Here is a 25,085-nt window from a genome sequence, read left to right as displayed (position 1 = left end):
CTACAAAGTCCATAACTTTTTGAGATATTCTACTAAGTCTTTAACTCCTTGAGATATTCTACCAAGTCCATAACTCTTTGAGATATTCTACTAAGTCCATAACTTTTTGAGATATTCTACTAAGTCTGCAACTCCTTGAGATATTCTACAAAGTCCATAACTTTTTGAGATATTCTACTAAGTCTTTAACTCCTTGAGATATTCTACTAAGTCTACAACTCTTTGAGATATTCTACTAAGTCCATAAATCCTTGAGATATTCTACTAAGTCCATAACTTTTTGAGATATTCTACTAAGTCTACAACTCTTTGAGATATTCTACTAAGTCCATAACTCTTTGAGATATTCTACTGAGTCCATAACTCTTTGAGATATTCTACTAAGTCCATAAATCCTTGAGATATTCTACTAAGTCTACAACTCTTTGAGATATTCTACCAAGTCCATAACTCTTTGAGATATTCTACTAAGTCTACAACTCTTTGAGATATTCTACTAAGTCTACAACTCTTTGAGATATTCTACTAAGTCCATAAATCCTTGAGATATTCTACTAAGTCTACAACTCTTTGAGATATTCTACCAAGTCCATAACTCTTTGAGATATTCTACTAAGTCCATAAATCCTTGAGATATTCTACTAAGTCTACAACTCTTTGAGATATTCGACCAAGTCCATAACTCTTTGAGATATTCTACTAAGTCTACAACTCTTTGAGATATTCTACTAAGTCCATAACTCTTTGAGATATTCTACTAAGTCCATAAATCCTTGAGATATTCTACTAAGTCCATAACTCTTTGAGATATTCTACTGAGTCCATAACTTTTTGAGATATTCTACTAAGTCCATAACTCTTTGAGATATTCTACTAAGTCCATAACTCTTTGAGATATTCTACTAGGTCTACAACTCTTTGAGATATTCTACTAAGTCCATAACTTTTTGAGATATTCTACTAAGTCCATAACTTTTTGAGATATTCTACTAAGTCCATAACTTTTTGAGATATTCTACTAAGTCCATAACTTTTTGAGATATTCTACTAAGTCCATAACTTTTTGAGATATTCTACTAAGTCCATAACTTTTTGAGATATTCTACTAAGTCCATAACTTTTTGAGATATTCTACTAAGTCCATAACTTTTTGAGATATTCTACTAAGTCCATAACTTTTTGAGATATTGTACTAATTCCATAACTCTTTGAGATATTCTACTAAGTCTACAACTCTTTGAGATATTCTACTAAGTCCATAACTTTTTGAGATATTGTACTAAGTCCATAACTCTTTGAGATATTCTACTAAGTCCATAACTCTTTGAGATATTCTACTAAGTCTACAACTCTTTGAGATATTCTACTAAGTCCATAACTTTTTGAGATATTCTACTAAGTCCATAACTTTTTGAGATATTCTACAAAGTCCATAACTTTTTGAGATATTCTACTAAGTCCATAACTTTTTGAGATATTCTACTAAGTCCATAACTTTTTGAGATATTCTACTAAGTCCATAACTTTTTGAGATATTGTACTAATTCCATAACTTTTTGAGATATTCTACTAAGTCTTTAACTCCTTGAGATATTCTACTAAGTCTATAACTTTTTGAGATATTCTACTAAGTCTTTAACTCCTTGAGATATTCTACTAAGTCCATAACTCTTTGAGATATTCTACTAAGTCCATAACTTTTTGAGATATTCTACTAAGTCCATAACTTTTTGAGATATTCTACTAAGTCCATAACTCTTTGAGATATTCTACTAAGTCTACAACTCTTTGAGATATTCTACTAAGTCCATAACTTTTTGAGATATTGTACTAAGTCCATAACTCTTTGAGATATTCTACTAAGTCCATAACTCTTTGAGATATTCTACTAAGTCTACAACTCTTTGAGATATTCTACTAAGTCCATAACTTTTTGAGATATTCTACAAAGTCCATAACTTTTTGAGATATTCTACTAAGTCCATAACTTTTTGAGATATTCTACTAAGTCCATAACTTTTTGAGATATTCTACTAAGTCCATAACTTTTTGAGATATTCTACTAAGTCTTTAACTCCTTGAGATATTCTACTAAGTCTATAACTTTTTGAGATATTCTACTAAGTCTTTAACTCCTTGAGATATTCTACTCAGTCCATAACTCTTTGAGATATTCTACTAAGTCTTTAACTCCTTGAGATATTCTACTAAGTCTATAACTTTTTGAGATATTCTACTAAGTCTTTAACTCCTTGAGATATTCTACTAAGTCTTTAACTCCTTGAGATATTCTACTAATTCCATAACTCTTTGAGATATTCTACTAAGTCCATAACTTTTTGAGATATTCTACTAAGTCCATAACTTTTTGAGATATTCTACTAATTCCATAACTCTTTGAGATATTCTACTAAGTCCATAACTCTTTGAGATATTCTACTAAGTCCATAACTTTTTGAGATATTCTACTAATTCCATAACTCTTTGAGATATTCTACTAAGTCCATAACTCTTTGAGATATTCTACTAAGTCCATAACTCTTTGAGATATTCTACTAAGTCCATAACTCTTTGAGATATTCTACTAAGTCCATAACTTTTTGAGATATTCTACTAAGTCTTTAACTCCTTGAGATATTCTACTAAGTCCATAACTCTTTGAGATGTTCTATTAATAGACAGGCAGGGATGAAAACACAACCTCTGTCCACCTTCCGTGGTGTATGTAAGTATTTACCAACACACGATGAAGTCACAAGATGACAACAGGCACAGGAATTGATCAACAACAACAACAATTGAACAACACCAACAGGAATGATTTATTTCTTCTAAATAAAAAGCAGCATGGCCATTACATCCCCCAATGATACTCTATGATGTCATGCTATCATTAGGTGACGTCACACAAAAGTACAAATATTCCATCCATGTCTGTTCCACTAAAAATGTTGTGCTACCCAATTGATGACCTGGAATCATTCCATGTTGAAAGTACCACTAATGCAGATGACCACAACTCACGGTCCATTCTGCGGATGATGTCTAAATGGACTGGCCTAATGGACGATACACCTCGGGGCCGCAGGGTTACCTTGGCAGAAACAATGGAAACAGAGAGGCCATTAATGGACAATTAGTCGTTAAATCCACTGCAGTTTCCATGTGGTTGCCGAGGAGGATGTAAAAGCATCGATTGTGGTTTAAACTTGCTGACCACAGTCTCTCATCCACTACGTTAAGGCTCAATAACAGATCGCACAATTTCCTCGCACGAATTTCCTCTAAAATCCCCAAAATGAGCAATTCCGACATGCTTAAAGCTTACCTGCTTCACCTGCCAATACCCCAAAAGTCAGAAAAGTGTTTCCCTTTCAAAAGAAAAATTGTTGTGACATCTGATTCGATTTTCATCAGATTTCTGGGACATCTAACGTGAGGTCTCAATTTAAAAAAACAAAAACTTTTTTTCAAGGTCTTTTCAGGATACGATGTGCAAAATGGTCACGTGGTTCGTCATGTGACCTGTGATGCAAGTTTTGGTTGAAAAAAAAATACCATGAAGTAGTAAAAACAGAACATGTGTTTAAATTGTCATCTTGAACAATAGTAGTAAAACATCCGATTACAGTAATTTCAAGTTTCCCAACAAAGTCAACTTCATCACAACTTTGGTCATAGATAGAAAAACAAACAAATTACTCAATGTGTAATTTTTTTAGATGTTCGTTTACTTATTCGCGCGCTCGCCTCTCGCCTATGTGGCCTGGGCTAGAATCTCAGCCTACACACGCTCGCCTCTGGCCTATGTGGCCTGGGCTAGAATCTCAGCCTACACACGCTCGCCTCTGGCCTATGTGGCCTGGGCTAGAATCTCAGCCTATGCGCGCTCGCCCTTGGCCTATGTGGCCTGGGCTAGAATCTCAGCCTACACACGCTCGCCTCTCGCCTATGTGGCCTGGGCTAGAATCTCAGCCTACACACGCTCACCTCCGGCCTATGTGGCCTGGGCTAGAATCTCAGCCTACACGTGCTCGCCTCTGGCCTATGTGGCCTGGGCTAGAATCTCAGCCTACACACGCTCGCCTCTCGCCTATGTGGCCTGGGCTAGAATCTCACCCTACACACGCTCGCCTCTGGCCTATGTGGCCTGGGCTAGAATCTCAGCCTACACGTGCTCGCCTCTGGCCTATGTAGCCTGGGCTAGAATCTCAGCCTATGCGCGCTCGCCCCTGGCCTATGTGGCCTGGGCTAGAATCTCAGCCTACGCGCGCTCGCCTCTGGCCTATGTGGCCTGGGCTAGAATCTCAGCCTACGCGCGCTCGCCTATGTGGCCTGGGCTAGAATTTCAGCCTACGCGCGCTCGCCTCTGGCCTATGTGGCCTGGGCTAGAATCTCAGCCTACGCGCGCTCGCCTCTGGCCTATGTGGCCTGGGCTAGAATCTCAGCCTACGCGCGCTCGCCTCTGGCCTATGTAGTCTGGGCTAGAATCTCAGCTCCAGCAATAAACTTCCATCCTGGTGTTTCTCAGGCAGGGACATCAAGGTGAGTGTTCCGTCCCTTAGATCAATGTTACGCTGCGCGTCTCATCTGGTGGCATCGGTCGGTGGACGTTATAGATTCCACGTTGTCCGATATGAAAAATAGGCAACCTATCACCAGGACCCTGGCTAATCTCCCAATTCCCACCCTGACTGCAGCGAGGATGGCAATGGCAAACCATCCAGTGCCACCCATACCTAACCCTCGCCTAGGGACGGTTCCGGCAGCTCAGACGCTCTGTCAAGACTATGGCACATCAATGATGATGATGAGGGCCTAATCAATGATGATGATTAGGGCCTACATCAATGATGATGATTAGGCCATTGCTCAAAGTAATCTGTAACAGAATCCTAGCAAGTTGATCTCCCGATTCCTAATGTCCAAATGATGTTACCTTTCAAAATATTCAGTACATTTGGTTGAAAAAATACATCTGTTTAGCCAAAGAGAAAGGCCATGCTTTAAATGTTCGAATAATAAGGTGAATGAAAATGAATGCCTCTTCTGAAACTCATTGATAAACTCTTTAATATTGATAAACTCCTTGAGATCCATGGAGAAAGTCATTTATAAACAATGATATAAACAAGACGTTATCTTCTCAAACTCGAGGATAAACCCTTACAAAGCACACCGAGGTGGGGATGGTAAGTCGGTAAGACAAAAATGTCACCTTTATCAAACGTGAAGAATGGTGTACTTCTTTTCTCTTTAATCAATTACACTTCTCTACCAGTTTGAAGACTTGATCAATGGATTGATTTGAAGAGCAATGAGATTTAAGGATTTTTTTTTTTTAATACAAGATCGAGGCTCGTGTAAGAGCTAACATGGATCACAAAAAAACAAACAGGCACATAAAACATGCAATAAAGGGAGCGGGAGACAAGATGGGGAGAGAGGGGAAGCACACAAGTACAACAGCAGAGAACAGGGACAACGGGAGATCTGTGGGAGGAAGAGGGCTTGGGGTGAGGAGGCATGGGAAGGGGGGGAGGGGGGAGGGAGAGGTATAAAACACATGGACACTGCTAGGACTTCCAGGAAAGAAAGAAGTCGGGATTTCAAAAGAAAAAAAGGTGGATCTGGGGTGAATTAACGGGGGTAGAAAAGATCAAGGCTTTGGATGGGGGAAGATAAGAGATGGTGGTGAACAGCTGTTTTAAAGACCTGGAGGGAGGAGTGGGATTGAAGGGAGTGAGGGAGTTTGTTCCAGAGGCGGGAGAAAAGAGGAATGAAGGAGTGAAGGTGAGCAGAGAAAAAAAAATGGAATTAATGAAATGAAAATAAAAAATAAAAATTAAATTAAATAATTGAATTAAAATTAATTAAATGAAATTAAATTAAAAAAATTAATGAAATTAATTTTAAAATGGAATGAATTACTGGAATTCCTGCAAATAGATCCTTCAAATGTATCATCTTTCTTTAAAGGCGAACCCAAACACTCATACCACCTTGATACCTGACAAAATAGATATGATGTTCAATTTCCGATTGGAGATTTATGAAGTGAGTAATTTTGCAATTAAAGGTCGAAATCTTCTTCTTCTTCACGGTTAGCCATGACGTCACACAATGAAACCAAGCTCGCCTTCCATATTATTTACAGGTTACATCTCGGTACAATTGAACTCAAACGGTGATTAATTTTCGAATTCCTATAAACATGCCAGGACGATGCATCCTTGGTGGTTGTGGTATTACAAACCGGGATGTTTCATGCTACACCAATGGGCAAACTATTCGAGGGTTGCCAGAAAATGAACGAGGTTTGTCCGAAACACCCGAGTGTGGTTCTGGCCTACAATGTTCGCTTTTGCGTTTGGAACATTTTACAGAGAACTGTTATGAAACAACAGAGATGACTAGATCTTGTGGTTATCCGCCATGATTGCGAGAGGATGCCATCCCAATGATTAAGCAGAAGATATAACCATCGCTCAAAGCTGGAAGACCAACCAGCACAACTCCCCCCAACACAATCGCCCCCCAAACCCCCATCAACAATCATTCCCACAATACCCATGACCACCCCACACCTCCCCCATAGCACGACTCCCTCCCCCACTGGGGTGGAACATCAAAATGTCACGACACAACACGACACGGCAATCCTGGTTTTTGTTCTGTATCCTGAACATCAGCACGAGAGAGCTCGGGAAATTTCCAATAAAAAAATCTTTAGTTTACTGAGCAAAATGTCCGAGGAGAAAGTGTAATTACAAGATGGAGGGGTGGGAGGGGAGCAAGAGGCAAGGGGGGTAAGGGGGGTGAGAGGAAAGGGGGCGGGCAGTGGGAGGAAGGGGGAGTGGGGGACGTGAGAGGAAAGAGGGAGGAGGGGTGGTGAGAGTCAAGGGGGCAGGGGTTGAAAGGCAAGGGGGACGGGGGGAGGGGTGGGGTGAGAGGTAAGGGGGGCGGGGGTTGAGGGGCTAGGGGTTTGGTGGGGGGGAGAAGCAAGGGAGCGGAGGTTGAGAGGCAAGGGAGATGGGGGGCGGGCCGCGGGGGATGAGGGGCTAACGGGGATTGGGGGGGAGAAGCAAGGGAACGGAGGTTGAGAGGCAAGGGAGATGGGGGTAGGGGAGAAGAAAGGGCAGAGGTGGAGGGGGGTGAAAGGCAAGGGGAGCGGGGGTAGCAGGAGGGCATCATACCCCACCTTACTCCATATTTGAAAAAGATACCAAGCATTGATGATTAAAATTGCAACCACCATTGTTTATATTGTTTACATGTTCCTATATATGTACTGTTTCATATAATTTTACAAAATACATTTAGAAAGTTTGCTTTTGTGCAGCAGTACATTGACAGTTGAATGCAAAGATTTTTAATCCTCTGCAACATTCCAATTATTTATTTGGCAAGAAAAACAAAAGACGAAGGTTCTTGAATAGTTTTCTCATTTGAGGTTTTTTAGTTCATTTATCACTAAAATTGGATTCTTAACTGTGTCTTTTCCGCTTCTCCCATGCATTGTAGTTCCTGGGTCTGCTCAAAACCAGGCTAGTTTACATTGGTCCATTTATGAGCTTTCCTCTGTACTGTTCCAGGTCCTCAGGATTAATGGCTGACCACCTGTCTTGGAGGAAGTCAATTTTGAAAGGATATCCATGCAAGTGACTTTCTCAAAACCCAGAAAAGCCGCAAGACAGCGGAAAACATTTGTGGCGAAAAACTTTAGACATTGTCTATACCTTTTTGAGAAATGTTCTTTCACATCCAGCAAACCACATTGTTTGTGAACTTCCTGTAAATGGAGGCAGGTACAGGCGCATTATGCGCCGGAGCAATTGGAGTGCATGGACAGCTGGTGGAATGCCATGCTGTTTTTTTTTTTGGCGGATTCGGATTTTGTGATGAGCGGCTATTTCTTGAGAGTAATTTCTGATCTCCAAGCTACGCTCGGGCTGTGCGGGTTGGGAGGGGGGGGGGGGGGGTCCTGCGTCCTTAGTTCAAGGTTATTGTGTCCACATTGCACATTGACACCGGACGCATACTCCTGCTTGGTTACCCATTGGGTATTGCTCATATGGCGGATGTTCCTCTTCCATGGTCGCAATAGCACACATTGTGCCTCAGGTCTGGCAATGTGCTGAGTTCATGAAGGATTTGGCTGGCCACAGTCTTTAGTCATTCTCAACACGCACTCACATACCAACAGAAATTTCCAAAAACCCTTTCAACAACTATTTCACAAATAGAAGCTTATTTACAGTTGTGGGCATTTCAGCTCCTGGTGATGTCTTAAAAGAAACTCAATTTCAATAATTGAAAGGTCACATGTTGTAAGCTCTAGATCTGCAAATGTTAATTAATTCAATCCATGTGCATTTAAATCTCCTCGACTTGCCGATAATATCAAACAATGTATTGTAGAGGTCATTTTTGTTTCATGGAGTATGGTATTACTCAATATGTACGGATGGGATGGGGGAAGAATTACCGCCCTATCCAGTGTACAAAATGATACGCTTTTAGAAACAACTATGGAGCGAAGACAGAGCATTCAAAAGCCATACCATTTATGTCAAAAACGTTTTCATAATGAATAAGAATGAAAAAGACGCAGGACTATTTTGCTAAAGTACCAGATCGAGATATTGCAAAGTTGCCGAATTGTTCATCCACCAAATTGTTGATAAATGTCATTCAGTCGAGCACAATAACGGCCGGAACTCTCTGTCTGACCTAAAACCCAATGTCTGCCCTAAAATTCACTGTCTATCCTAAAATTCACTGTCTGCCATAAAACTCACTGTCTGCCCTAAAACCCAATGTCTGCCCTAAAATTCACTGTCTGCCGTAAAACTCACTGTCCGCCCTAAAATTCACTGTCAACCCTAAAATTCACTGTCTTCCATAAAACTCACTGTCCGCCCTAAAATTCCCTGTCTACCCTAAAATTAACTGTCTGCCATAAAAGTCACTGTCTGCCCTAAAACCCAATGTCTGCTCTAAAATTCACTGTCTGCCATAAAAATCACTGTCTGCCATAAAACTCACTGTCTGCCCTAAAACCCAATGTCTGCCCTATAATTCACTGTCTGCCGTAAAACTCACTGTCCGCCCTAAAATTCACTGTCTACCCTAAAATTCACTGTCTGCCATAAAACTCACTGTCTGCCCTAAAACTCAATGTCTGCCCTAAAATTCACTGTCTGCCATAAAACTCACTGTCTGCGGTAAAACTCACTGTCTGCCCTAAAATTCACTGTCTGCCATAAAACTCGCTGCCTGCCATAAAACTCACTGTCTGCCCTAAAACCCAATGTCTGCCCTTAAATTCACTGTCTGCCGTAAAACTCACTGTCTGTGGTAAAACTCACTGTCTGCCCTAAAATTAACTGTCTGCCATAAAACTCACTGTTCGCCCTAAAATTCACTGTCTTCCCTAAAACTCAGTCTGCTCTAAAATTCACGTCTGCCCTAAAACTCACTGTCTGCCCTAAAATTCACTGTCTACCCTAAAATTCACTGTCTGCCCTAAAACTCACTGTCTGCCCTAAAATTCACTGTCTACCCTAAAATTCACTCTGCCCGAAAATTCACGTCTGCCATAAAACTCAGTGTTCGCCCTAAAATTCACTGTCTGCCCTAAAATTCACTGTCTACCCTAAAATTCACTGTCTGCCCTAAAACTCACTGTCTGCCCTAAAATTCACTGTCTACCCTAAAATTCACTGTCTGCCCTAAAATTCACTGTCTGCCCTAAAATTCACTGTCTGCCCTAAAACTCACTGTCTGCCCTAAAATTCACTGTCTACCCTAAAATTCACTGTCTGCCCTAAAACTCACTGTCTGCCCTAAAATTCACTGTCTACCCTAAAATTCACTCTGCCCTAAAATTCACGTCTGCCATAAAACTCAGTGTTCGCCCTAAAATTCACTGTCTGCCCTAAAATTCACTGTCTACCCTAAAATTCACTGTCTGCCCTAAAACTCACTGTCTGCCGTAAAATTCACCATCTGCCATAAAACTGACTGTCCGCCCTAAAATTCACTGTCTGCCCTAAAACTCACTGTCTGCCGTAAAATTCACCATCTGCCATAAAACTCACTGTCCGCCCTAAAACTCACTGTCTGCTGTAAACGTATCTCATGAATTGCATGGCCGTTGTAAATACGACAAAATGCGTAATTTATGAACGAAAAGGCGCAGACGGTGAGCTGATGCTCCCATTGATGTTGATATGGAGTCATATCGGTTATAAAAAAAGAACATCGTAAATTCACTTTGACATTTACCAAACGTTGCGTACTATTGTTCGAACAGGACGTGCCGTACCTCCCCCTTATGTAATTATATGTGTTCATGTGACCCCTTTATAAGGTATCTATTTATTATATTTACACAGGAGAGGAAGTTACAAATGCCAACATTGAGAAAAGCAAATCAAGGGAATCTTTATTTTGTACATATGGGCAGGGAGTAAATTAAGTAAATGAAGATTGAGGAAAAGAAGGGAATGTAGGTTGATAGAAGGAGATGAGTTGAGCGTAGTTTGGGAGAGACCGGAATGAAGTTTGGGAAGATATAGGAATATGGGAATTTCACAGGTAGAGCGATGACAATGCGTGCGCTGTCGCATGGATAGACATGAAAACTGTATGTTGTGTTTGCTAGGATTACCTGGTGGTCGTTAAACATCCCACGGTCTCCTTCACAAAGAGAACTCGAGTAATGGACAGAACCCTAAACAAATTACAAATACCTGCTTGGACTCAGGTAGCTACTGCTCTGCTCTTCTTGGAGGTTCATTACCCCCATGCTTCATCTCTTGCTATATTAAGCGGGGTCCTGGGCAGCAGCGTCTGCACTATAAACAAATTGACGAGGTAGTTTTGATCACACGTTTCATGTGAGCAGCCTTAATGAAACACCTGAACCAGGTAGCCATCAAATATAGCACTCAAGGTTGACATTGTAAAACCTAAGATAAGGTTTAATTAAACAAATGTCATTTCGAATTCATCACAACAGGATCATAAGACAAGACGAATGTAAAACGACTCCACGTTAAATCTTACCGTCTACATTCGATGCAACCTGGAGGAAGCGCACACCTGCTCGTGATCTCCACTGTGACCCCTTATGTCTCCACACTACTCGGTTTCTGTAGGGTTTCCTACTTTGTATACTCACCTCTTCTTGCCACTCCCTCCGGTCCCACCTGTTTCAGCACATACCGTCCCATCTGGCTGTGCAGTACAATTAGGATGGAAATGCTGTCGTCATGGAAACCATGGATTATAATAAACAAATGTCCATGCTGCCAGTTGTGTTAGTGCAAGGTGTCCGTTAGAACACCTCTTCGTGTAAAAATCAAATACAGCACGAAATTTCATGCTCACCTGTTAACCTGCATGCTCACCTGTTAACCTGCATGCTCACCTGTTAACCTGTCTACATTATTGTTATGCTTATCGTTTCCATATAGTCTTCAGTTTCATTTTCTCCTTGACAATTTTATTACCTTTTCCTCATCCTTTGAATTAATCTCACACCTCCTGTCTCCCCCAAACACAACAACGAACCCGTCCACCTTCACCACCTTGCTCTCAATGTCACCCTCACAGGGGGCACTGCCACTGCTGGAAATGACACGTCATCCAATTCACCGCACTTGAATTCAGCAATCCACATGACCAAAGTATTTCCAACCACACTGCTTCAGAAAAGTCAACAACTCACCTGCACGACATTTTCCATTGGGCCCAAACACACAGGTAGTTTTGTCTCTGTTGCGGAATTCTCAAACTTACTCCCAACGATGTGGTTTAATATGTCAATATTTTACGAAGTATTATTTCATGAGAATTACTAAGTACATACTTATGGAAAGAGCATTAACAAAGCGTTTTTGGCCTCCGGGTTGAGGTGCGTTGGTGCGATCTGAAGTGTGGTGCCATCTTTAAAACGTGATGTGGTCGCCATTTTATTATTACTGGCAATGCCGCGGCGTCGCTTCGCTGCCGGGTTTGATCATTCACACGTCACACTGACGCTGACGTCACGACACTGAATATTTAGATGTGAATCTCATCGAGGATGTAAAACGAAGTGAAACACGTAAAACATGGATCTTTTATAACACATTGTCGCTGTCGTGGTTGTTGTTGTTGTTTGTGCCCCTTCCGCGTACTTTTACATATATTTTATCTTGATTCGAGAAATATTACTATGTTTAATTTTGTGTTCTCCTTTCATATCTTCATAAAGGGTTCCAGCTGTTGGAGAATAATAAATACTAGCCGAAACCCGTGGAACATCCACGGAAGGGAGGATGTGGTGTATGGATAGAGTGTACCATTATGGATGGCATAGGGGAGCGCTCATGGGATCTTAGTGCTCAGGCCATGCCTTCCCGCTCTCATACTTTTATTTCCGTTCGGTGTTGAAAGAGATTGACATATCGTTCGTCTGTTTCAGCTCGTTATCTTTAAGCTTCCTTACGTCTCGCCACCTGCTACACCTCTCTGAGTTACGAGGATTTATGCAACGCACCCCGAGTATCGCAACGTCACTCCATTTAACTTTATTAAAATGACGATAAAGACGTTTCCTTATATATCCTAATTTAAAATGTTCAAGGGAATAAAAAGACCATTTGGTTCACACCACCCATGTTCACTCGACTGTCCAATCAGCAGACGGCTCGCTTCGCCTTCGCCCAGCAGACGCCAATACGATGGCGTCGTAAGATGGCGTCGTATCGGCAGTTAATCGGATGCTTTTGGGCCCCAACGTCGGCTAATTCAGATTTTTCGAGTATGTCTGTATGTGATAAACAAAGAGCGCGGTTCGTAGATCGTAAATCCATTAGTGCCGTGGGCATCGGGTCACTGGGTGCGGCGTAAAAGGGATAACAAAGTCGAGTCCTTACGCTATTATTATATAGATTACAATTGGAACCACTCGCTCCATGAAACTCTAATTTATGCTTCTTCTTCTTCATTTTTTTTTTTAAACAGGCACCTTTAGTTTAAGATTGAAGAGACATACTTTTTCCAAGTAAATCGATTATTAGCTTTCAACCACGTAAATCTATAATTATTTTGCAACATAATCATTTTTATTACTCCACAGACAGCAGGAACCCTGTCAAATGAATCGTGACGAACAGACGGACGAACAGATGGACGTTTCTCCTTTTAGTAATAGATAAAATCAACTCGATCTAATGAAAGAAAGAAATAAATGTACAAAATGTAATCGAGCAAATCATGGCAGCGGTTTGAAATGAAGAGCAATTGGTGAGCTTAAACCCCGATTCATTAATGGCTCTGCTGTCGGCAGAATGATTACACGTATCTTCCCAACACAATTATCCGATCAAATTACTCCTTCCATATAAAATGGTCAAATAAACTCTGAGTCGAGAGCACACCTCCACCTGGTTGGCCACATCACTCAATGATGAAGAATCACTTAAAAAATTCGACCAGCTGGATCCGGATCTGGATCTTCACCAAAATCGAATCGAATCGTCCTTGCCAGACACCCAACCTGTCCAACAAGTTTCGTCCAAATCCGTCCACGACTTTTTGAGATCTCCTGCTATGTATCGATTTTGGCCCTATCTCCCAATGGTGAAGAATCCCTCAAAAAATTTCTACTAGCCGGATCCGAATCCTGATCTTCACCAAAATCTAAACATTTCGTCCTTGTCACATACCCTACATCTCTGCCAAACTTCGTCCGAATCCGTCCACAACTTTTTGAGATATTTTGTTCACAGTCAAACGAACAGACAAACAGACAGGGGTAAAAACATAACTCCATCCACCTTTGGTGGCAAGGAATATTCTTGTTGCAGATTTGGATTTTTGTAATTGGGCAGGTTGCTGGATGACCTGTAGGGAACACCAAAGGGAAAGCTCAGACAAGGTAATAAATAGGTATATTAGTTGTTGCTGATGGAAAAATTCCATTAATTAACACATTACTGCATAGCAGTTGGAGTAATTGGATACGCGTGGCTTGTGTGCGACTGAACAATTGACTAATGACTCCATGTTTGCTAGTCTTTCCACAAGGGCAAAAGCAGCCGAGATGTTCCAAGTGGTTTTACGCTTTAATGTCGTTTAACACATGAAAATGTCAAATTCAAAATTCAAAAAAATTCTAAAAATGCCAAATTCGATGCGGCCGTGAAATCAAAGTTTCCGAGATGAACTCATGACCAGGGAGACGTACATTAACACCACGAGCTGCTTGTCTCACAGTTATTAGACCAACGCACAACTTCATTTCACGGAAGTCCCCGACATGTGCTAAAAAATAGGTTTCTGTCCTTAATCTAGTTAAAATTTCCTTGAGATCGACATCATTCGATTCATCATTGACACAAACTAGCGTGACTCGGCGCACTCCGCGCGCCTCACCACACGTCGTTTCAGAGGGATAGGCATCTTTGACCATTTCGGTGTCTTTTGGGTCTTCATGGTGTTTTGGGTCTTCAGGGCCATTTGGGTCTTCAGGGTATTTTGGGTCTTCAGGGTATTTGGGGTCTTTGGGGTGTTTTGGGTCTTTGGGGTGTTTTGGGTCTTCGGGGTGTTTTGGGTATTTTGGGTCTTCGGGGTCTTTTCGGTCTTCTGGGCAATTTGGGTCTTCAGGTTATTTTTGAGCCTCAGGGCCTTCAAGGGTATTTTGGGTCTTCGGGGTCTTTTGGGTCTAAGGTGTCTTCAGGGTATTTCGGGTCTTCAGGGGCTTTTAGGTCTGAAGGATATTTTGGTTCCTCTGGGTCTTTAAGGGTCCTTGGGTCTTTTTGGGTCTTCAGGGACTTTTGGATCTTCTGGGCCTTTAGGTAAATTTTGGGTCTTTTGGGGTGATTTGGGTCTTCATGGTCTTCTGGGTCTTATGGGTCTTCTGGGTCTTTTGGGTCTTCGGGGTGTTTTGGGTCTTCGGGGTGTTTTAGGTCTTTGGGGTGTTTTGGGTCTTTGGGGTGTTTTGGGTCTTCGGGGTGTTTTGGGTCTTCGGGGTGTTTTGGGTCTTCGGGGTGTTTTGGGTATTTTGGGTCTTCGGGGTATTTTCAGTCTTCTGGGCAATTTGGGTCTTCAGGTTATTTTTGAGCCTCAGGGCCTTCAAGGGTATTTTGGGTCTTCGGGGTATTTTGGGTCTTCGGGGTGTTTTGGGTCTTCGGGGTGTTTTGGGTATTTTGGATTTTCAGGGCATTTTGGGTCTTCAATGGTATTTTGGGTCTTTGGGGTGTTTTGGGTCTTCATGGTCTTTGGGGTCTTCAGGGTCTTTAAGGGTATTTTGGGTCTTGGTGTTCTTAAGGATCTTGGGGGAATTAAAGGGTCGTCAAAGGTCTGAGGGGTTTCAGCAGTCTAAACGTAATTAAGAGGGTTAATTAAGAGGGTGTTAATTTTATTTGAAGAAGAAGAAGACGTTTTAGTCCCATAAAAACATAACGCCATAATATATACGTTTGCTCGATTATAATAATATGTTAAAGCGCGACGTTACGCGCGCTGCTTGTGAGCAAGGAGGAAGCGGACAAGCGGTAACATATAAACGTCTTTATTGTAAGACTACACTGTAACACTGAAATGCTCCGGGCTGGTCGCCCGGTGTATATCATGAGGCCACGCCTACCCCTCGGGCGTGGCCACCGCCCACTTGGTGCGTGGAATGATGTCACCACGCCAGTGGGCTTTTGTGTCCGCCACACGCGCCCCCCCAGAATTCCCGCGCACCTGGAGGGCCAGTTTGCGGGGCAGACGAATGACCCGGCCGAAGCGCCCCCTGGCGATCGGCGGCGTCCGGGGTGCAGGGATGCCAGGTGGGATGCCCCTGGCTGCCCCTGGGATGGGTGCAGGACCGGGGGGCGGCGTGGCGGCGGGGCTGGGCGGTGCCGGGGGCCCGCCCGCAGGAGGGCGGCCCCGACGTGGGGGTCGGGCCACTGGCGGTGGATGGTCCACATCGAGGTGGGCCGGCTTGAGGCGGTCTACCGAAACGCGGTCAGGAGTACCGCCGATGTCCAGGGTGAAGTGCTTCGCCCCGGTCTCCAGCACGCGGAAAGGCCCGTCGTATGGGGGCCGCAGTGGTGTCCGATGGGCAGCGTGGCGGACGAAGACGTACTCCGCCGTGCGAAGCTCCGGGGCGACGTGCGTCGGTGGGTGCCCGTGGCATGCCGTTGGCACCGGGGCGAACCTCTGGGCGGTCTCTTGCAGAGCGGAGCGCTGCTGTGCCGCGGACCATGGTGCCGTGGAGTCGGGGAGGAACTCGCCCGGCACCCGCAGCGGTTGCCCGAAGACCAACTCCGCCGCGGATGCGCGCAGGTCCTCCTTGGGTGCCGTCCGGAGGCCCAGCAGGACCCAGGGGAGCCTGTCGACCCAGCCGCCGTCGCGGAGGGTGGCCCGGAGCGCGGCCTTCAATGAGCGGTGAAATCGCTCACACAGGACGTTAGCCTGGGGGTGGTAGGCCGTGGTTCGGTGCAGCCGGACCCCGAGCCCCTGCGCAACCGCCCCCCAGAGCTCCGAGGTGAACGGATGAGATGTCGGATGAGATGTCTGAGGGGGCGCCGAACCGGGCGACCCAGGTGGCGATGAAAGCCTGCGCGACATCGGCCGCCGTTGTCGACGCCAAGGGCACGGCCTCCGGCCACCGGGTGGTGCGGTCCACCATGGTGAGGACGTAGGTGAAACCCCGCGAGGGGGGCAGAGGTCCCACCAGGTCCACGTGGACGTGGTCAAACCGGCGTTCCGGCACCGTGAACGGGGCCAACGGGGCCTGGGTGTGCCGGTGCACCTTGGCGCGCTGGCACGCGAGGCACGTCCTGGCCCAGCCGTGGACGGCCTTCCGGAGGCCATGCCAGACAAACTTGTCGGCGATCAGCCTTTGGGAGGCCCTCGCGCCCGGGTGGGACAGGCCGTGGATGGCGTCAAACACCTGGCGCTGCCAGCCCGCGGGCACGATGGGGCAAGGACGCCCGAGGGAGACGTCACACAAGAGGGCCACGCCCGCGCCGTCGAACGGCACCTCAGTGACGCGGAGGCCCGTGACGGCGGTCCGCAAGGCCTGGACGTCGGGGTCAGCGGCCTGGTCCGCTGCCATCCGGGCATAGTCGATGCCGAGGTGGACTGCGTGGGCGACGGCCCGGGAAAGGCAATCCGCCACCGGGTTGTCCTTCCCCGCGACGTGCTGGATGTCCGTCGTGTACTCGGACACGGCCGAGAGGTGACGCTGCTGCCGGGCCGACCACGGCTCGGTGACCTTGCCCATCGCGAAGATCAGCGGCTTGTGGTCGACGAAGGCAGTGAACGCCCGGCCCTCGAGCAGATGGCGGAAGTGCCTGACCGCCAAGTGAAGTCCGAGCAACTCGCGGTCGAAGGTACTGTAACGGCGTTCGGGCGGGCAAAGCTGCCGGCTAAAGAACGCCAGCGGTTGCCAAGCTCCACGCACCCATTGCTCGTGCACCGCGCCCACCGCGTAGTCCGAGGCATTGGTGGTGAGGGCGATCGGTGCATCGGGCGCCGGGTGCGCGAGCATGGTGGCGTTAGCCAAGGCGAGCTTCGCGCCCGTGAACGCCGTGTCCATCTGCTCGGTCCAGGTAACGTCGCCTTTGCCCGGCTTACCTCGGAGAGCTTCGTGCAGGGGGCGCAGGAGCTGGGCGATACGGGGCAGGAACCGATGGTAAAAGTTCACCATGCCCAGGAACTCCTGCAGCCCTCTGATCGTGCGGGGGCGTGGAAACCCCTACACCGCCTCCACCTTGGCCGGCAGGGGGACGGCTCCGTGCCTGGTGACACGGTGCCCCAGAAAATCGATTGTGGCGGCGCCGAACCGGCACTTTGCGGGGTTCACAATCAGGCCATGGTGGCCCAGGCGTTCGAAGAGCGTGCGGAGGTGGTGTAGGTGCTCTTCGCAGGACGCGCTGGCGACGAGGATATCGTCCAGGTAGATGTAGACAAAATCCAAGTCGCGCAGGACGCTGTCCATCAGTCGCTGGAACGCCTGAGCCGCATTCTTCAGACCGAAGGGCATGCGCAGGAACTCGAAGAGTCCGAATGGCGTGATGACCGCCGTCTTCGGGACGTCCTCCGGCCTGACGGGGACCTGATGGTAGCCGCGTATGAGGTCCACCTTCGAGAAGAAGGACCTGCCCGCCAAACGGGCGGAAAAGTCCTGAATGTGGGGGACGGGGTAGCGGTCGGGAGTCGTGGCGTCATTGAGACGGCGATAGTCCCCGCACGGTCGCCATCCCCCGCCGGGCTTCGGCACGATGTGCAGCGGCGACGCCCAAGCGCTCTCTGAGCGCCGAACGATGCCGAGTCGCTCCAGGGTAGCGAACGCCGCTTTTGCCACCGCCAGCTTCGTCGGCTCGAGGCGGCGTGCCCGGGCGTAGACCGGTGGCCCGACGGTGGGGATGTGATGGGCCACCCCGTGCTTGACGGCCCCTGCCGAGAAGGTGGGCCGCGTGAGGGCTGGGAAGCCGGCGAGGAGGCGGGTGAATGCGTCCGCTGCCGGAAGCGTACAGACCAACGTGGCCGGAACCGAATCGTTCGGCAAGCCGCTTGGCAAGCCGCTCGTTGAGCTGGGCAATGCACAAGCGAGCGAGCTGAACGTCTCGGCCTGGACAAGCCGTCTGCGCTTGACGTCGACCAGGAGCCCATTAGCGCACAGGAAGTCCGCGCCAAGCAGTGCCATGGGCACGTCGGCGGTGACGAACGTCCATCGGAAAACCTGCCCTCCAAACCGCAGAGAGAGGCAGCGTTTTCCGTACGTACGGATGGGCGTCCCGTTCGCGGCAAGCAGCGCGGGGCCCCCACCCGCGGCGTGCTTGTCTGACGTGCCGGCGGGAATGACACTCACCTGCGCTCCCGTGTCGCACAGGTAAGGTGTCCCGTGTCCCGGAGAAGGTGTCCGTTATGAACAGCAGGCTGCTCGAACGGCCGGCGCTCATCGCCACTATTGAGCGCCGGCCCGGGCGTTTCCCGACCCGTTGAAGGAGCACGGCGGATGACACCGCCGAGCTTCGTGGCCGAACTTGGCGTGGAACCAGCACCAGGTGGTGGAGCTGGAGGAGCGCGGCTGGCTCCGCCAGGCCGGTGGAGTTGGCGGGATTCCCCGCGGTGGCGGTTTTCGCCGCGGCGGTGGGCGGGGCGTGGCGGCGTTCACGAGGTGCGTATCAGCATGCTGCTGAACATCAGCGCGCTGTAGAAGCTGATGCTGTGGAACATGCTGCTGAACATCAGCGCGCTGTAGAAGCTGATGCTGTGGAACATGCTGCTGAACATCAGCGTCGATGGCCGTGACGGCCACGCCGACGCTCGCCCGTGTGTCCGTAGCGGTGAAGTACCTGTCCGCCTTGGCGGCCAATGCTCGGGGTTCCGTTAGCTCGGTCCCGGCCAACGCGAGGCGAACCTGCGCTGGAAGTTGGTGCCGGAAAAGCGCCCGGAATAGCGAACCGGGGGCTTCGTCGCCCAACAGTGACAGCATATGGTCCATTCGGACCGACGGGCGCGTCTCACCGAGCTCGGGGAGATCCAGGAGGCGGTCGGCCCGTGCGTCGTCCGTGAGGCCGAACGTGGCTAGGAGTAGCCGCTTGAGTGCCTCGTACTTGTGGCCGTCCGGTGGGTGGCGAAGGACGGACACAACTCGAGCGGCCGTGCCGGGCCCGAGGGAGGCGACGACATGGCAGTATCGCAGGTCGTCGTTGGTGAGGCGCCGAAGCTGAAATTGGGCTTCGGCTTGAACGAACCAGACTTCGGCCTGGGCCTCCCAAAATTCGGGAAGTTTAATCGCCATTGCCTTGTCGTTGGCCATTGCAATGGCGTCGTGTTCGGAAGGATCGCTACGGCAGATCCAACGTCGAGGGTCACCAGTAAAGCGCGGCGTTACGTGCGCTGCTTGTGAGCAAGGAGGAAGCGGACAAGCGGTAACATATAAACGTCTTTATTGTAAGACTACACTGTAACACTGAAATGCTCCGGACTGGTCGCCCGGTGTATATCATGAGGCCACGCCTACCCCTCAGGCGTGGCCACCGCCCACTTGGTGCGTAGAATGATGTCACCACGCCAGTGGGCTTTTGTGTCCGCCACAATGTAATCAAAGGTCCGTTAAGAGGTCGTCAGGAAGATTTTAGAGATTTAAGAGGGCATTGGAAAGGTGTAATCAAACCCAGGAAGTTAATTTTGCTGGTGTCGTGAATAGGATTGGCAGGATAGGTACAAGGTGGGCTTTCATCCTTTCTCTACCTGTCAGCCACACTCGTGAAAACTAAATAAAGATCCCAGTATCGAATCACTTTCGGCCACGTAACGACATTGCGTGTCTTAGCTTCTTCGTACAGGAAGTTGCTCAACATTTCGATGCTTTCCATTATCTTTGGCTATAATTTTTGCAATGTGGCTAAAAAATATTTTGAGAATATTTAGCTAACCATTTAACAGGTGATTATGCTACCTTGACTGGGCATTATTACCTCCACCACCGAGGCTGGATGGAGCTGATCTTTTCACCCATGTTTGTCTGTCTGTCTGTTTGTTTATTTGTTTGTGAACAGGATAATTTCAAAAGTTACGGACAGATTCGGACTAAACTTGGTGGACACGTTGCGTGGGTCACAAGGACGAAGTGATTCGATTTTGGTGAAGATCTGAATCTGGATACAAGAATATTTTAAAAAATTATTCAAGTGATTCTTCACCATTGAGAGTTGTGATCAAAAGTGATACACAGAGTGATGTTTCAGAGAGTTCTGGACGGATTCGGCCGAAACTTGGGGAATGAGTTGTTCAGGTGACAAGAACAAGCCGATTCGATTTTGGCTCAGGTGCGGTAGATCCAGATCCGGTCTAACAGTAGATACAAAACATAAACTGTTCAGCCTTGTGGAGGTATGCGCTCTACCGAGTGCCGTTATTAGGTTTACTCTCCATGAAATGGAGAGGAAACCTATTATTACTGCTAGAGTTTTTCTTATTATTCTTCCGCCCTATTTTGCACCTCCGAAAACTTCATAATTAATGTTCTCAGCAACCGCTGGTCGGATTGACAGGAAATTTTCATCAAACGATCGTCTCGGCTCCGATAATTTTTTAATGCTAATTATGACGTCATAAGTCACGTGGTATGGGCGCCATCTTGTAAAACAAATTAAACTTTTCCCCTCTGTATCTCCGAAACGCCTCAATGGAAAAATTTGAGGAATAGCTCATTCTAAAGAACTCTTCAACGGGAACAAAAGGTATGTGTATCGAGTATATTAAAAATGCTAACGTTAAGAGGTTAGAATTCGTCAAACAAAAAATTTTCTCCCCCGAAAATGGGATTTTTTCCCAGATGCTTAGTTAAAAATTTTTTTCGAAGTCATACGTCACATGGTTCGGCCGCCATCTTGTTTTCCGTGAAAAAACACAAAAAACCCTTTTTCTCCGCAACGGCTGAACGGATCGAGCCCAAACTTGGCATGCATATTCGCATACCCATGACGAACAAAAAAGTCAGCGAGCACGACGTCATCCGACACATGGTTTCAGAGTTATGACGTTTTAAAGCTCAAAATAGAAATGGAATCACCTCCATAATTTGTGGAGATATCGAGTGGAATCTTTACACAAATGTTCCTCATGGGGGTATGTTTCAACGTTACTTGAGACATTTTGATATGTCACATGGTTTGGCCGCAATAAATAATGGAAGTTAAATTTTAAAAAGCTTGTAACTCTTGAACCACTGCATGGATCGACTTCAATCTTTAATGCAATGTAGCTCTCATCATGGGGAACAAGTTTGCAAAATTTCAAGATGATTGGATGTACGATCTCGAAGCTATAAGTCTTTATTGTTGAAAGAAGAAGAAACACACCATTTTGTCCTTCCAGGCCACGTCTCCCAGTGCTATTGCCATTTTAAGTTTTAATTTCCTTTAAAAACCATTTTCTCTGCAATAATTGGACCGATTGAGATCAAATTTTCACCATAGGAGGGCCTCTGTCTGTAGAATATTGTAATGGTAATTATGACGTCATGCGTCACATGGTTTCAGAGTTATGACGTTTTTAAGCATGAACCTTCAAAACCTAGCTCCTCCCTCATTTTTGATCCAATCGAGGAGAAACTTCACAGATCTGTTCAGCATGTCCGTCTCCTAAAATGTCATTTTAGAATTTGCGATAGGTCACGTGGTTTGGCAGATATCGTTAATTAAACGAAAATATTTTTTTTTAAATGGATATCTCTTGAATCGCTTTATTGATCGACGTGAAACTTCATACTATAGTAGAATTCATGAAGAGTAACAAGTGTGCAAAATTTCAAGATGATTGGATGTACGGTCTGGAAACTAGAAGTTGTTATTGCCTGAAGAAGAAGAACCACAACACTTTTTTTTGACCAAGCCATGTGCCATAACCACCTCATGAGCTAAGGGTAGCTCGAAATTAAATTGTCTTTGGATTTGGCAGTCGCTAGAGGGTGTTAACATTCGAATGCAACAAATCTGGGCAAATTCTGATGAATTTTCGTAAAACTACACGATATTGTCATTTACATTGGAAAATAACATTGTAAAACTCTCCGCCGCCTCGGCTTATTTCTCGCTCTGAAGTTCATCCTGTCTTCAATTTTAAGGAGAAAGAGAGGTATCTGCAAGCAATGGTGACCTTTATTTGGTGGAAATCCGATTAAAAATGACGAAGTTATTCAAAATCTAACATTTTAAATGGATCGCATTTCCAAAGTGAAATCTTCCACAGGTAAAATATCCACACGTGCAGGCACACCTTACGGCGCCAATTTGGCTCCGATTTCAAATCGGATTTCGATTGTCGTATTGCCTCGGATGAGTTAACTGAATACCACAACAAATTTGGTGACAATCATGAAAAATTTGACCAAGTTCGATCGACGGGATACTTCGTTCTTCCGCTGACATACGGCACGGGCCACGGATGACGTCATGCCACGGCATGACGTTCTTCCACGGGTGGCAGATATCGTTGATTAAACGAAAATATTTTTTTAAATGGATGAGGTGGGGGGATGTGTGTGTGTGTGTGTTTGTGTGGAGGAGTGTGCGCTTAGGGGGAGGGGTGTGGGGTGTATGTGTGTGGGTGTGTATGTGTGTGTGTGTGTGTGTGGGGGGGGGGGGGGGTGGGAGGGTGTGTGTGTGTTGGGGGTGGAGGGTGGGGGGATGTGTGTTTGTGTGTGTGTTGTGTGTGTGTGTGTGTGTGTGTGTGTATGTGGGGGGGGGGGGGGGTGGGTAGGCGGAATGTGTGTGTGTGTGTGGGGATGTGTGTGTGTGTGGGTGTGTGTGTGTGTGTGTGTGTGTGTGGGTGTGTGTGGGAATGTGCCTTGTGGGGTGGGGTGTGTTTGTGTGTGTGTTGGGGGCGGGGTGTGTGTGTGTGTGTGTGTGTATGTGTGTGGGGTGGGGGTGGGTGTGGGTGTGTATATATGTGTGTGTGTGTGTGTGTGTGTATGTGTGTGTGTGTGGGGGTGTGTGTGTGTGTTGGGGGTGGGGGGTGGGGGGATGTGTGCGTGTGTTTGTGTGTGTGTGTGTGTGTGTGTGTGTGTGTGTATGTTGGGAGGGGGGGGGGGGTGGGAGGGGGAATGTGTGTGTGTGTGTGTGTGTGGGGATTTGTGTGTGTGTGTGGGTGTGTGTGTGTGTGTGGGGGGGGGATATGTGTGTGGGAATGTGTCTTGGGGGGCAGATGTGTGTGTGTGTGTGTATGTGTGGAGGTGGGGTGTGTGTGTGTGTGTATGTGTGGAGGGGTGTGCGTGTGGGGGGAGGGGTCTTTGTGTGTGGGTGTGGGGGGGGGGGTGGATATGTGTGTACGTGGGGGGAGGGGTTGTGTGAAGGAGGGGGGGTTGGATGTGTGTGTGTGTGTGTGTGTAGGGGTGTGTGTGTGGGGGGAGGGGGGATGTGTGTGTGTGTGCGTGTGTGTGTGAAGGGGGTGTGTGTGTGAAGGGGCGGTGTGTGTGTGTGTGTGTGTGTGTGTGTGTGTGTGTGTGTGTGTGTGTGTGTGTTTATCAGGGTTGTATCCAAGAGGGTTGTGTCAAAGCATGTCCAATGAAAGTGGGGTTGTATCAAAAGTGGGGCTGTATCAAAAGTGGGGTTGTATGACAAGTGGGGTTGTATCAAAAGTGGGGTTGTATCAAAAGTGGGGTTGTATCAAAAGTGGGTGCGAGTAAACCGGTCATCACTGCCAGCAGTTTTAAAGTGGCAGTTCTAGTTATTATTATTATTACATTACTATTATTATTATATTACTATTATTATTATAATTATATTAGTATTATTGTTATATTTCTATTATTATTATATTACTATTATTATTATATTACTATTATTATTATATTACTATTATATTATTATTATTATATCACTATTATAATTATAATATTATTATTATTATATTACTATTATTATTATATTATTATTATATTATTATATTACTATTATTACTATTATTATTATATTACTATTGTTATTATTATTGTAATTATATTACTATTGGTATTATAATTATATTATTATTATATTACTATTATTATTTTAACTATATTACTATTATTATTATTATATTACTATTATTACTACTATTATTATATTACAAATTAGTATTATAATATTACTGTTATTATTATTATATTACTATTATTATTATTATATTATTATTATTATATTACTATTATTACTATTATTATTATATTACTATTGTTATTATTATTGTAATTATATTACTATTGGTATTATAATTATATTATTATTATATTAGTATTATTATTTTAACTATATTACTATTATTATTATTATATTACTATTATTACTATTATTATTATATTACAAATTAGTATTATAATATTACTGTTATTATTATTATATTACTATTATTATTATTATATTACTATTACTATTATTATAATTATATTACTATTATTATTATTACACTAGTATTATTACTATTATTATTATTATATTACTATTATTATTATTATTATTATATTACTATTATTATTATTATATTACTATTATTATAATTATTATATTACTATTATTATTATTATTATTATTATTATTATATTACTA

General features: G+C 45.3%; 1 protein-coding gene across 2 annotated transcripts in view; it reads right to left on the bottom strand.

Annotated features, from left to right (window-relative positions):
- Nucleotides 1-25,085, bottom strand: part of LOC137432237 (anoctamin-4) — a 323,734-nt gene that overhangs the window by 279,619 nt on the left and 19,030 nt on the right. Inside the window, exon 1 of one of the 2 annotated variants that reach the window (XM_068123986.2) lies at nt 11,074-11,132. The exons of the other annotated variant lie outside the window; for it this stretch is intronic. The gene's annotated coding sequence lies outside the window, so the exon portion shown is untranslated. Of the gene's footprint in view, nt 1-11,073; nt 11,133-25,085 lie in introns of those variants that run through there. 2 annotated transcript variants of the gene reach the window in all.

This window comes from Myxine glutinosa, chromosome 8 (assembly GCF_964187855.1).
Source record: "Myxine glutinosa chromosome 8, kmMyxGlut1.1, whole genome shotgun sequence".
Classification (NCBI taxonomy): domain Eukaryota; kingdom Metazoa; phylum Chordata; class Myxini; order Myxiniformes; family Myxinidae; genus Myxine; species Myxine glutinosa.
Note: the sequence above shows the minus strand (reverse complement) of the source record. Positions and strands in the feature narration are given on the sequence as shown.